Raw genomic sequence first — 15,562 nt, 5'->3', positions numbered from 1 at the left:
TTATACTGTGTATTATGACGCGTCGCGTATTGGTCTCGGCACAGTGTTGATGCAAGAAGATAAGGTGATTGCCTACGCGTCCAGACAGTTAAAGGTACATAAGAAGAATTATCCGGTACATGACCTTGAGTTAGTAGCTATTGTTCATGCCTTGAAGATTTGGTGGAATTACTTATACGGTGTCCACTGTGAGGTCTACACCGATCACCGGATTCTACAACATCTTTTTAAACAGAAGGATCTAATTTGCGACAGCGGAGATGGTTGGAGTTGCTTAAGGATTATGATATCACCATTCTCTATCATCCTGGGAAGGCCAATGTAGTGGCCGATGCCTTGAGTCTTAAGGCGGAGAGTTTGGACAGCTTAGCATATCTACCAGTAGCAGAGAGGCCTTTAGCCTTGGATGTTCAGGCCTTGGCCAACAAGTTTGTCAGGTTGTATATTTCTGAGCCGAGCCGAATTTTGGCTTGTGTGGTTTCTCAGTCTTCTCTTTATGATCGTATCAGAGAGCGTCGGTACGATGGCCCCCATCTACTTGTCCTTAAGGATACAATTCAGCACGGTGATGCCAAGGATGTCACTATTAGAGATGACGGTGTATTATGGATGCAGGGCATGCTATGTGTGCCTAATGTAGATGGTTTACGTGAGTTGATTCTCCAAGAGGCTCATAGTTCGCGATACTACATTCATTCGGGTGCTGCAAAGATCTATCAGGACTTGAGACAACACTATTGGTGGAGGCGGATAAAGAAAGACATAGTGGAGTATGTAGCTCGGTGTCTAAATTGTCAACAGGTGAAATATGAGCATCAGTGACTGGGTGGATTGCATGGCATTCAGCCCAATTTACAGAAATTCTTTCTAAAACATGTAAGTATCATATGGTTTCAACAAAGTATGCAACTTTACATTTGCTACGGGATGGACCAAGTTAGAAATCCCCAACAGTGCATGCCCACACGTCCGTCACCTAGCATGTGCGTCACTAAAAATAGTAGAATGATACAAAATCCGGGGTTTCATACCCTCAGGACTAGATTTACAATCGTTACTTACCTCAAACCGGTCAAGTCTCTTCCCCGCAATGCTCTTGCCTTTGGACTCAGCCTCCAAATGCTCCAAATCTATTCACAATCAGTATAATACCATCAATATATGCTAATGGAATGAATTCCATAAGAAAAGCTTCAAAATTAAACCAAAACCCAAAATTGGCTCAAAACCCGGCCTTTGACCGTGACCCTCGACCTTGGGCTCGATCATGCCTTCGATCGTGGCCCTCGACTCTGGGCTCGATCATGCCTTCGATCGTGGCCCTCGACTCTGGGCTCGATCTGGGCTTCGGTCGTGGCCCTCGACCCTGAGCTCGATCTGGGCTTACATTTGGGCAGAAGCAATTTCCAACAGAAGGAAATTGCAGCAACTGTTCTAGTTTAATTTTTGATCCGTTAACCATCTGAAACCGACTCGAGGCCCTTGGGACCTCAACCAAATATACCAACAAGTCCTAAAACATCATACGAATTCAGAAGTTAGAGATTCTAGAATGGAAATGGGAGCGGATCACTATGGATTTCATTGTTGGGCTCCCACAGACTCAGAGGAAGTTCGATGCAGTTTGGGTGATTGTGGATAGGTTGACCAAGTCAGCTCATTTTGTTCCTGTGATGACTACCTACTCTTCCGAGCAGTTGGCTCGAATCTATATTCGCGAGATTGTCAGACTTCACGGCGTACCGGTATATATCATCTCTGATCGGGGTACACAGTTTAACTCATAGTTTTGGAGGGCTGTATAGCGAAAGTTGGGTACTCGTGTGGAGTTGAGTACATCATTTCACCCTCAAACAGACTGGCAGTCCGAACGCACTATTCAGATACTGGAGGATATTCTTCGTGCATGTGTGATAGATTTTGGGGGTGCTTGGGATCAGTTCTTACCACTTACGGAGTTTGCTTACAACAACAGTTATCAGTCGAGCATTCAGATGGCGCCGTATGAGGCCTTATATGGTAGGCGGTGCCAGTCTCCAGTTGGTTGGTTTGAACCGGGTGAAACTAGACTATTAAGTAAAGACTTGGTTCAGGATGCCTTGGAAAAGGTTAAATTGATTCAGGATCGACTTCGTACATCCCAATCTAGACAAAATAGCTATGGAGATCGGAAGGTTCGTGATGTTACATTCATGGTTGGTGAGCGAGTCTTTCTCTGGGTTTCGCCTATGAAAGGTATGATGAGGTTCGAGAAGAAGGGCAAGTTGAGCCCTAGGTATATTGGGCTTTTTGAGATTCTTGAAAGAGTTGGAGAGGTGGCTTACAGACTTGCACTATCACCTAGTCTCTCTACAGTTCATCCGGTATTCCATGTTTCTATGCTCCGGAAGTATCACGACGATCCGTCTCATGTGTTAGACTTCAGTTCAATTCAGTTGGACAAGGATCTATCTTATATTGAGGAACCAGTGGCTATTTTGGACAGGCAGGTTCGAAAGCTGAGGTCAAAGAACATTGCTTCCGAGAAGGTTCGGTGGAGGGGTCATCCGGTCGAGAGGCGACTTGGGAGATTGAGCATGATATGCGCAGCTGTTATCCTCATATTTTCACCACTCCAGGTATAATTCTAAACCCGTTTCAGAACGAATATTTGTTTAAGAGGAGGAGAATGTAATGACCCAACCGGTCATTTTGACTTTTAGAACCCCGTTCCCCTAAATAAAACTCTCCATATGTGCTTTTATTAATTTATGACTTGTGGGGATGGTTGGTTCGGGATTTGAAAGTGTTCGGTTTGAAATCGGAATACTTGGTTCCTTAAGTTGGCCTTAAAATATTAAGTTTGTCTTTGGTCAACATTTTTGAGAAAGACCCCGGAATGGAATTTTGATGATTCCAATAGCTCTGTATGGTGATTTTAGACTTAGGAGCGTGTTTGAAATTTTATTTGGAAGTCCGTAGTTAAATTAGGCTTGAAATGGCTAAAATAGGAATTTAAGCTTGGAAATTTTACCGGGGAGTTGACTTTTTGATATCGGGGTTGGAATCCAGTTCTGAAAATTTTTATAGCTCCGTTATGTCATTTATGACTTGCTTGCAAAATTTGAGGTCAATCGGACTTGATTTGATAGGTTCCGGTGTCGTTTGTAGAAATTGAAAGTTTCAAAGTTTATTAGGCATGAATCTATGTGTGATTCGTGTTTTTAGTATTGTTGAATGTGATTTGAGAACTCTACTAAGTTCGTCTAATGTATTAGGGCTTGTTGGTATATTTGGTTGAGGTCCCGAGGGACTCGGGTGAGTTTCGGATGCTTAACGGATCATTTTTGGACTTGTCTTGATAGCTCAAGTTTTGGTTTCTACAGGTTCTGGTTCCCTTCTACGCGATCGCGTGAGAAGGTATACGATCGCGTAGTAATTGGGCAGCTGGAATTTTGTGCTATGCGATCGCGTGGGCTAGTCCGTGATCGCGTAGGTTGGGCCAGTTTGTGTATTGCGATCGCGTGGCATTATTTGCAATTGCGTATGGTTAATTGAGGGCTGCTGAGTTTTGTGCTTCGCGATCGCGTGAGCGGGATGCGATCGCGTAGCTTTGAGATTTTGTGACTCGCGAACGCGTGAAGACGGTTGCATTCGCGTAGAGTAACGGAGCAGAAGTGGAGGTCACGCGTTTGCTCTATGCGATCGCGTGAAGAGGGCTGCGATCACGTAGAGCTGGGAACTCTGTGCTTTGCGATTGCATGGGGATATCCGCGATCGCGTAGAATTAATTTGGGCAGTGAAAATTTGTGCTTCGCGATCGTGTGTGGATGTTCGCGATCGCGAAGAGTAAAAGCCTGGGCAGATAGTTTAAGTTCTGAAATTGGGACTTTGTCCCATTTTATATTTTTAACGATTTGGAGCTCGGATTGAGGCGATTTTTGGGAGATGTTCAGAGAAAACATCGAGGTAAGTGTTCTTAACTCAATCTTGGTTAGATTACCCGAATCCATCATTGTTTTTAACAATTAATTGGTGATTTAAGTTGGAAAATTTTGAAAACCCTCTTGGATAGATTTCAGGATTTGAGGGTCGAATTATTGTTGGAATTTAGTTAGTTTGGTATGGTTATACCCGTGGTTGAATGGGCGTTCATATTTCGTAACTTTCGTCGGATTGCGAGACGTGGGCCCCACGTGCAAATTTTGAGTTAATTTCGGATTTTAAATGAAAAATATAGTATTTTCTTATGAAATTGATTATATAATTTTTGTTGACTGTATCGAATTAATTATGACTAGATTCGAGTCGATCAGAGTCGAAAAATCGAGGAAAAGGCATACTACTTGGTTAAGTTGGAGCAAGTCGAGGTAAGTGACTTGTCTAACCTTGTGTGGGGGAAATTTTTCCTAGGATTGGTATTGAAGTGATAAATTGAAATGTGTTGAAAGTCGTGTACATGAGGTGACGAGTATGTACATGGACTAAATGTGAAAGATTATGTTTTTAAATTGTGTAGATCGCTGTTGCATATCAATTAAATAATTTTACTTTGTTATATTCTTCATCATTGATTTTAAATGTTTATAATTTAAATTGCTTGACCTTTTCCTGCTAATTGTTACCTGTTTAGTTGGAACTTGGTTTCTCTTATTCCGTGCATTATTTGAAGGTTGATTTTCTTTAAATTAAATATTATTAATACGAAGTATTTGACATTTTTAAATTTGGTATTTAAGTAACATATTAAAGATTTTAAAATATTATTTTGTTGAATTATTTATTCTTAAATATTTTTGTAAGATTTTCGTACTCATTGTGATGGAGCCGTGAGCTCTTATTTGTGAAAAAATATTATTGTTGATTTATTTGGCATGAGCCGTGAGCTCTTTATTGTGGAATATATTGTTGTTGAATTATTTTGGCAAGTTGAATTATTTGGGCACTTGAGGTGCAAATTGTGATATATTGTGATATTGATACGCATGCGGTGGTATAAGATTTGGGTGTTGAAATGCATGCAGTGAGATAAGGGTGGTTTGATACGCGGGGCTAGTAGGGCAAACTACTATAAGTCATGCGGTGTGATAAGGATGGCTAAAACGCGGGATGCTATTTCGGAAAAAATATTTTCTTTAAAATAAATTGTGAAGGCTCCCGCGGTGATATAAGGAAATGAGATATTGTGAATTTATATATGATTTGGGACTACAAGGCGGTACCTCGGGAGTGCCCTTGTTGATCTTGATTTATGGCCGCAGTTGCCTTTGATTATTGTTGTGATTTTTTTGTAAGTTGAAAAGAATTCTGTTTTGTTTCCACGAGGTATTAATTGCTATTATTTGGTGTAATTAAATGGTGACATGCTAGTTGATTCATTTCCATTGTCATTTTATCTTATTATATTGTTAAACATTTTACCATGCCATTATTTATTTTTTAGTAGGGCATGACTTGACGTCGTCACTACTCTACCGAGGTTAGGCTTGGCACTTACTGGGTATCGCTGTAGTGTACTCATACTACGTTTCTGGACATCTTTTTATGCAGATCCAGGTACATCTTACCAGCCCAAACATCAGTGAGTTACCTGTGCACGGAGACTTCGAGGTATATCTGCCAGCGTCCGCAAACTCCGGAGTCTCCTTCTATCTTACTATGTTGTCTTCCTTATTTGCTTTAGAGTCTGATGTATAGAGACATAAAGAATAAATATTTAGAAGTTTGTGACTTATTTCTACTGGGTTTTGGGAGTTGTAATTATTTGAATTGTAGTTTATTTATTTCAGATATCTATTATTATTATTCCGCATTGATAGGCTTACCTAGTCTTAGAGATTAGGTGCCATCACGATCTCATACGGAGGGAATTTGGTTCCGCATTGATAGGCTTACCTAGTCTTAGAGACTAGGTGCCATCACGACCTCATACATAGGAAATTTGGGGTTGTGACTTATTTCTACTGCTACTGCTACTGCTACTGCTACTACTACTACTGCTACTGCTACTGCTACTGCTACTGCTACTGCTACTGCTACTGCTACTGCTACTGCTACTGCTACTGCTACTGCTACTACTGCTACTGCTACTACTGCTGCTACTGCTGCTGCTGCTGCTACCACCGCCACTATCACCACTACTACTATCACTACTACTACCACTACTACTACTACTACTACTACTACTACTACTACCACTACTACTACTACCACTACTACTATCACTACCACTACTGCTACTGCTACTGCTGCTATTGCTAGTACTGCTGCTGCTGCTGCTGCTGCTGCTGCTGCTGCTACTGCTGCTGCTGCTGCTGCTGCTACTGCTACTGCTACTGCTACTACTACTACTACTACTACTACCACTACTACTACTGCCAGTGCTGCTGCTGCTGCTACTGCTGCGCTATTACTGCTACTACTACTCCTACTATTACTACTACTACTACTACTACTACTACTACTATTACTACTACTACTACTACTACTACTACTACTACTACTACTACTACTACTACTACTACCACCACTACTACTACTACTACTACTACCATTACTACTACTACTACCACCACTACTGTTGCTACTGCTACTACTATTTCTACTACTACTACCACTACTACCACCACTACTACCACTACCACCACCACTACAACTACTACCACCACTACCACCACTACTACTACCACTACTACTACCACTACCGTCACTACCACCACTACGACTACTACTACCACTACTACTACTACTACTAACACTACTACTACCACCACTATTACTACTACTACTGCTGCTGCTGCTACTGTTGCTACTACTACTACTACTGCTGCTACTACTACTGCTACTACTACTACTATTATTATTACTATTATTATCTTATTCTTCAATTTTCGTACTACTATTATTTCTTTTACTTTGGTTATCTTTACTATTTTTGTTGTCAATACTTTTTTTCCCTAGTATTTTCATCTTAGCTTTTCTACTATTGTATTTTTCTAATCTATTTTTAGAATGCTTTTCTTGAGCCTATAATTTATGGAAAACAACCTCTCTGCCTCACACAATGTAGATGTAAGGTCTGCCTACACCACATCCTTCCCAGATCCCACTTATGAGATTACAATGAGTATGTTGTTGTTGTTATTGTTTTAGATCATAAGTTTGAAAAGTCTTTTTCTTTCTTTATTTCTTTCTTTAATTCTGTGCACATTCACATACATTCATTCTTTTTAAAATGGAGGAAGTAATAATGTTTTACATAACCGACTAATAATAGCAAGCTTAAAAGCGACTATTTATAATTGGAATTTTTACATTCCTATACACTATTTAAATCTTTATTATCCTTCCTACTCAAGTTTTAATATAATTACATATTATATATCGAATTATAAATTATGTATATTTTTAGGCATTTAATGATAATAATTAGTGTCCTAAAATCACTCTAACGTATCTTCCACTCCCCCCACGTTTCTCTCTCCACAACCTCCCCTCCCCACATATCTTGCACTCACCCACGTTTCTCTCTCCACAAACTTCAGTATCCCTCCATTAACGCCTATTTCCACTCATCTTCAAAAATCAGTGTACATTTTTTCACTCTTCTTCAAAATTTCCTCTCCATTTTTATAGATTCAAGCTCTAAATACTCTACCACACACCTCCATTAACGCATGTTACTTGTTTAATTTTCAATGAATAAAACAGTTTCGAAGATCAGCCCTAAAAAAGCTAAAGTAGGTGATATTCCTACATTTGATTTGGGTGTTTTCTCAGAGAATTCACCCAAAAAAGTTTCAAAATCAGCACATGCAAAAGAAGAGACCAAGCCCAGGCTTTTCCCTCGTGAAGCTAGGGCAGAAGCTCTTACAAAACAAAAGCATGATATGGATGTTGGTGAATCCTCGATACCCGTTAAATCTGCAAAACGGAAAGGCAAAGAAATTACTTCCGATGATGATTTCATCGAAGAAGAAGCTATCATGAAAGTTGCAAAAACAATTAGAGTGTCTCCTAATGTTAAACCTTAAAAAAAAAAAAAAGGTTCAAAATAATGAGAAGCTATTTTCCAAACAAGAATTTGGTTATACACCTAAGTATGACAGTAAAATAATGAGAAGCTATTTTCCAAACAAGAAAAAAGTTGAGAAGTCATACTTAAAACAAATTGTAACCAGCCGTAGTTGGGTGAACGATGAGGATGCAGTCAAGCTGTGTATTTTCTATCTCATAGAGTTCTTCCTCTGTCCTTCAGACAAAGATAATGTAGGTTTGATAGGCCATTTTAGGTTCTATTTGGTGGAGTCAGGGCAGTATGCGAAATACGCATGGGGTAGTGAATCTTATACACAATTGCTTCAGTCCGTTAGGCACAAGCTCAACCCTTATATTCATTTTTATGTTATTCGAGGCTTTGCACTAGCTATGCAAATATAGTTGTATGAGTGTTGCTCTACCGTCAACACTGATATAGCTACAAGGGTTGCTAATTCGATCCCTCGCATACTTAGCTGGTCAACTAGTAAGGACAAGATATGGTTATTTGCAATTAAAGATAGAATGATCAAACCATCATGGATCAAGGTAAATGGTTTTCACTTCTGCGTAAACAATCTAATACAAATTATCTACACATTTTATACATATTATGTCTAAGTCACTCACATTTCTTTTCTTTTTTTCCACTCAGTTCACCAATATAATTGAAGCACCAGAAGAGCTTTCAAGAATGAATTTGCTAGATAAAGTTGAATACATCCTTGAAGAAGTTGAAACAAAGTCCGAGCATCCGATAGATGCTCCATATCCATCCGGACATAAGCAGGCAATTGGAATAGATGACAAGAAAGATATTGTGAAACAAATAAAAAAATTAAGAAAAGATGTTGACAAGGTAATATATATACATAATCCTAGATGGTTTCTTTAATTTATGTTATGCAAATTATTTTGTTAACTCTTTCTATTTTAATATTTAGGTTGGTTCAGATCTTGGAACTTTCAAGAAAGAGATTTTTGAAGAACTACGTAGCATTCGACTGCTACTCAATGATTTAATCAAGGCTGTTTTACAGGCGATAAACAGTCAAAAGGATAACATTGATGCTAAGGTTTTATTTGAAATATATTCATTTTAGATAATATTTTTTACCATGTCTAAGTTTATATTATCATTCGTAAAGTATATAACCTAACAAATTAAATGCCTGTAGTTTACTGGCAGTTCTACAAAAAATGATGAACACTCCAAAGAAAAGAACAATCAACACTTTTCGAGCAGTAGTGCTAAATAGTGCATGCTAGCAGCAGTAAAGCGTGCATCTACATTATATCTTTATTATATCTACAATATATCTACAATATATCTACATATATTTACATATCTACATTATGTCTACAATATATCTACATATTGCCTAAATTACCAGCAACTAATCTGCATTATATTTCCAATGGTTTTCTTAGATACATGGCACGTGAATGACATAGAAATTAAGGAGAATGTTCCTGTAGGTGTTGATTTATCTTCCCAATTTGAAGGGACATTTGATGAAGATAATGTAGGTATGATTTGGTACATGTTATCATCACATTTCATAATATATTTTGCATATCAGCTACAGGACAACATTTCAACAAATTTACTACAATTAAACTACAATTTATATGCAGTGATGTTAATGTTTACTATAAATTATCTACAATTTTATTAAGTTATACATATTTATTGTAACTGAGAAGGAAACTATGCATGTAGAATCTCCAAAACAGGAAGCTACAATAAGCATTCTAGGAGAACAAAAAAATGAGGAGAAGGAGACAAAAATACAATCTCCCATTCAAGAAGAGAACGCTATACAACAAGGAGATGATTGCTGTGAAGATTTCAGTGGTATTATACATTACATTATAATTGTAGGAAAAAAACAGGTTTAATATAAGTTTCAATTTTCAATAAAGAGCTGATGCAACATGTCTTCTTATTCTTTTGTTTTAAATTTTGAAGGTGAACCAACCGACTACATTAATGTAGGTGATTCGGACAATGACTTCAGATCTGAAAAAAGGGAAGTAACACTTGATGATTTTGAGCTGCCAGAGAACTTCTCCCAGATTGTTAAGTTCAGTGAGATTAATGAAGATGAAACAACCGCTGTGCATCAAGGAAGAACAAGGCACCCTGGAAAGAATGCCAGATCTCCATTTCTCCCTTTTTACAGTTCTGGGGGGAGCACTTCTGTTAGACCTCCAATTTTCCTCATCAAGCATTCATTTACTGGGGTTATTGACGAAGATGTTGATCCTGACTTGTTGGAAGAATTCAATAAGTGGTTATACTTTGGTACCGATACAGTTTCAAAGAGGTTAGTTTATACAATTTGTTCATATTTTTGAGTGCATTCATCTTTTGGATTTCCACTTGAATCTACATAGTTATTGTAATTGCTATGTGTTTAAATAAGAGGAAGACGCCTTATTTTGTAAAAGATAACCGGCTTAAGCCGTGGTATGATCTTGGAGTGGAGAACGTTGATAAAAAGGAGTGATTTTATACTTTGGCACATCCCGAGCAAGTCCTCAACGACACGATAAACACATACCCTGGCAAAATTTAATGACTAGCTGTGTATTTTGTCATCTAAAGATTTTGTAGTTTTTTGTTTAAAAATTGTAGTTAAATTGTATGAAGCATTGATAAATAATGAAATATGTTTTTATGCATCACATTGATGTTATTTTATACTATTTGAGAAAAAGAGGAAAGTATGGTCCTTAAAAAACAAAATACGGTTTACAATCACTAATTGAATGTTCAAGACTAGAATTGAACAAATTTATCAGAGGTACATCAATGCTCCTGCCGATAAGAAGCTTGCTGTTGTCAAACCCCGGACATCATATCAGAATACATATTGGGGTACAGGTTATTCGCAAATGTTACATGGGATCAAGTTAATTTTATGATTATGCCCATAAACATTGTGGAGAAATTTCATTGGTTGTTGGTTGTGTTTGACATTACCGATAGGGTTCTAATGGTTTATGATTCTATGGTCTCTTCAAAAAATCATAACCTTGTTGTATCTGTTGTCAACAAGTTTGCTGTTATGATCCCCCTCTACTTGTCATGCACTGGCTGCTATGGCAAGCGTCCATACATCAACTATAAGAATACAAAGGCATACATTGAAAAAGGTATTACTCACCCTCTTGACATTCAATGGTTGGTCGGTGAGATACCCCAGCAAAAAGAGGGATCACTATATGAAAAAGCTGTTTTTCCTTCTATCTATTTAACAGATTTTATTTTACAATGAATGCTAAATATTTTCCCCTAATTTCTTTTTTGTAGTGACTGTGGTGTATACGTGGCTGCATTTGAAGAATATGTTAGCATTGGAGAGCTAGCAGTTTCAAAGGAAGGCCTTTCTGATATTGATCAACATCGTAGACGCTATATAGCGCTACTTTGGGATTATGCTAAGAAGAAGTAAGATACTGGTGCAATTAGTGAGAGCGAGGTGACTGGCAGATTAGCAAGAAGAAAAAGTACACCAGCTGTGAACGAGAGAACACAAGTCCGGCAGAAGAAGAATTAGTTGCCCTTTTCTGTAAAAACAATTATAGTTAAATTATTTAGTTGTAGCTATTTTGTAGTAAAGTTGTAAACAAATTATTATCTAAGAATAAGTGAGTTAAAGTTTATTTGTAGCAGATTTGTACTACAATTGTTTTACCCTATATTTTATTATTTTATCCAGGATACTACTACTTAGAATAGGAAACATCTGTTATTTATTTTTTTGGTTGAAAGTTGTTAGTACTTGATATCGTTATTGTTAGAATATAATTTCTTTATAACTTAACTACAATTATGTATTATACATACAAAAAATACATAATCCAATCAAATTATGAAAGGCTGAAATGAATACACTCAGTAATTAAACAAAACAAATACAAACCAATTGCATTAAGAGCTGAAAATATTTTATTATAAGAGATAGTCTTTATTCAATTTATCAATACAATTACACCTCAACTATAATTCTCCAGAACAACTCAACACAATTTATCAAAAAATCTTGTGACTTTATCAAATTTTATTTTCTCTTGGGAGTATTCTTACAAGATCTTTTGTTATGCCCTTCTAGTCCGCAGTTGCCACATGAAACTTTGTACTTCTTTGCATTTACTTCATCATATGGTTTGTATATTTCTTTTTGAGGTCTTCCAGGCTGTCTTTTCCCAGTAGGTGGCATTACAACTTCTTCAGCTATATGTTGTGGCACATTTCATTTGCTTTCGTCAGGCAACGGGTCTATTGATATTTCATAAGTATGCAAAAGGCTCTCCCTCGTGTAATAAGGAGAACAATAGTTTTTATAAGACTCATTCCTGTGCCTCAAAGCCGCCAAAGCATGTGCACAAGGAAGTTCAGCAAGCTGGAATTGTCCACAACTACATCTCTTGTTTTGAAGACAAACAATAAAGCGCTTCACACCATCTATCACTGTATGGATGTGATCTGTTGAAGCCCTCACCTATAATTTCATTACAAACATACAACAAGTTGTCAGAAACATATACAAAATAACTACAATTATACAACATTTTATATACAATTAACAATATATATTTAGTTTGATGGAATCATTGATCTGATGTTACTGGATATAGCTTACTCTCATCTTCTGTGATAATGTCCTGTTGTCCTCCAACTCTTTATTATATTTTTTTCCAAGGTATGTGAATGTACTCTTTGCTTTCAATAACATTTCATTAGTCCAACGTTCAAGAAGAGTCCTCATGTACTCTAATAGTTCTACTATGGGCAGCTCTCTTGCATCTTTTGTTACCGCATTCAATGACTCTGCAATGTTTGATGTCATCGTCCACGTTCTGTTCACCGTAGTATGTACCCAAGACCATATGTGATATCCAATATCGTATAGGTATGCTTTAACACGTGTGTCGATCTCTTCAATCTTTGACATTATTTCATTAAATTCATCAAGCGTGTATGATCGTGCCGTGGCAAAGTATAATTCGCTTAACTTTAGATGACCCTTTTTGAACTTTGACCTTATATTTGTCCAAATATGCCACATGCAAGCATAATGTGACATGCCAGTATAAACAATAGATGTTGCCTTCAAGATACTCTCATTCCGATCCGAAACAACACACATATTTGAATTTTCACCATATGCATGTTTGAATTGCTCAAAAAACCACTTCCATAATGCGTCATTTTCTGAATCAACAACATCGTATGTGTGCAAGCTGTTGAATTTTTGAACCTTGAACAATGCTGAATAATTTATGCTGGTGGACTTGAAGTGCCATGTACAATTGTCTCCAACACATACCAGGCAGTAACTACAAAATAAAAATAATTTAAAGAATGTTATGAAAAATGTAGCTACAAAATAATAGGCTGTTAAAGCATTAAAATCTTATATTTAATAATTTATATATAAAAAAACTACAAATTATATACAATTTGTATACAATGATATTACCAAACTATACAAAAAAAATACAAATAAACTACAAATTAAACAAAAATATGATGTTGACAATTGAACTGTTTCTACCTTCTTGCGCTAGACCTTTTCACCCTAAATTGGAACTTGTTCATGACAGAATAGTGCTTCATTGCACTGACAATTGTTTGCTTGTCTTTGTAGACTTGGCCTACTTCAATAACATTTGGCATATGTTCTGTTATGATGATACTTTCATATTCTACTATCGCTGGAAATGTTGGCATATCAATCAACTTCAGTGTTCCAGATGAACCTCCACTCAAATAAAGCTAACTACAGTTCAGACATACATTGTAGATAGTTTGTAGTAAAATTGTAGAACACGTGAAATTCAATAGTTCAATATTCATAACAGTTGAACTAAACTTGTTATGTAGTATTTTTGTAGCTATATTGTAGAAAAATTATAGAACACATAAAATATAAAAAAATATCACCACTGAAATAACAGAGCAAACCTGCAATTATGTTCGAATTAGAGATATTGCATTCCAAATCGAAATCACGCACTGTTATACATAGCAGACACATTCCTAAGCTTTTGTTTTCCTTTTTCGTCTTCATGTATACTCGAACTCCCATATCGTTCCGAATTTCTATTGGAGGGCAATGTTCGTTGACAATGTATTTGATTTCGATAATTTTTTCTGATGTATTGATAATTAAATGCTCTGCGATTGCAGAATTCAATTGACTATAATTTGAATCATCGCTGACTACAATTCCGTCAACATTAAAATCTCTGTATCTCCCAAAGCTATCCCAATTATCATTTAGATGAAGCATAATAGCTATTTTTGACATTATGTTGCGGAATTCAATACAATTGTAGATAATTGTTTGCAATTTTCTTTTTCAAAACCTTCGCTTATGGTTGTGAAACCAGAGGAGACAGAGAAAACCAGAGTCTCGACGATGATAAACTGAGAAAATCAGCGTAATAGCAGGCTTAATTCAATTGCGATGATTGCGTCGCAAAATTCTCGGAAGAATCCTACGCGATCCCAAAATCCATAGTCTAAAAAAGGAAGGCTACTGCATAAAGGATTCTAGTTTAAATAAATGTATATAATTTGTATACAAAACGTGTTTAGGCTGGGTAATTAAGTAAACATGGACATTTTTGGTAATAAAGTTTCATATAGTGTATAAGAATGAAAAAATCTCTTTTTAATTTTCCCACGAATAGGGATGGTTTGATTTTGTGGGCTGCTAGTATTTGTTTACCTATGGGCCAGCACTATTGTGCTGAGGAGTTCTCGAGCTCTAAGAGAAGGGGCTTTGGGTCCAATAAAGGTTTGAGGTACCCATTAACGAGAGGAGTTTGGACCTTTCTTTTCCTTCATTTGGACGGCTGATTGATGAAAATGTTTCTTTTTGGGTTGTTGTTTAGAGTGGAAATGACACAAGTTAGCCACTTTTAAGCCCACCGTTTAAAATATATCCATAGTTTATGATGTATTTAAAGATTAGCTAATTCGCTCAAACATCAGGACACGACGTCTTGAAGTTTAAACCTCAAAATTCAAACTTTAGGACATCGTGTCCTAAAGTTCGAAAATTGTGTCCAGAAGTTCGAATCTTATGTCTTGAATTTTAAATTAGTACTTCAGTAATTCAAGACACTTAGTTATGAATTTCAAATTAGCACCTCAAAAATTCAGGACTCGAAGTCCTGATTTTCAAATTCAGGATACTTAGTCTTAAAGTTTTGGTAAATTGACTAATCTTTAAATACATTGTCAATTATGGATATATTTTAAAGAGCAGGCTTAAAAGTGGCTGTTGGTGCACTTCGCCCTTGTTTAGATTTTGAAAAAATGACATTGTACAGCTGATCTCAAAATAATAGCTGAATATATATATATATATATATATATATATATATATATAACCACAAAAAGAATATATAAATTTTATACACTTTTGTTATTACCGAATATAAATAGTTTCGGCCGCGGGCTAAAAGTGATCTTTACTCTTATATTTTGTTCCTATTTTTAAAAACTCTACTAATATAGCTCTTG

Source organism: Nicotiana tomentosiformis, chromosome 11, assembly GCF_000390325.3.
Source record: "Nicotiana tomentosiformis chromosome 11, ASM39032v3, whole genome shotgun sequence".
Lineage (NCBI taxonomy): Eukaryota > Viridiplantae > Streptophyta > Magnoliopsida > Solanales > Solanaceae > Nicotiana > Nicotiana tomentosiformis.
This window is presented reverse-complemented; position numbering follows the sequence as displayed.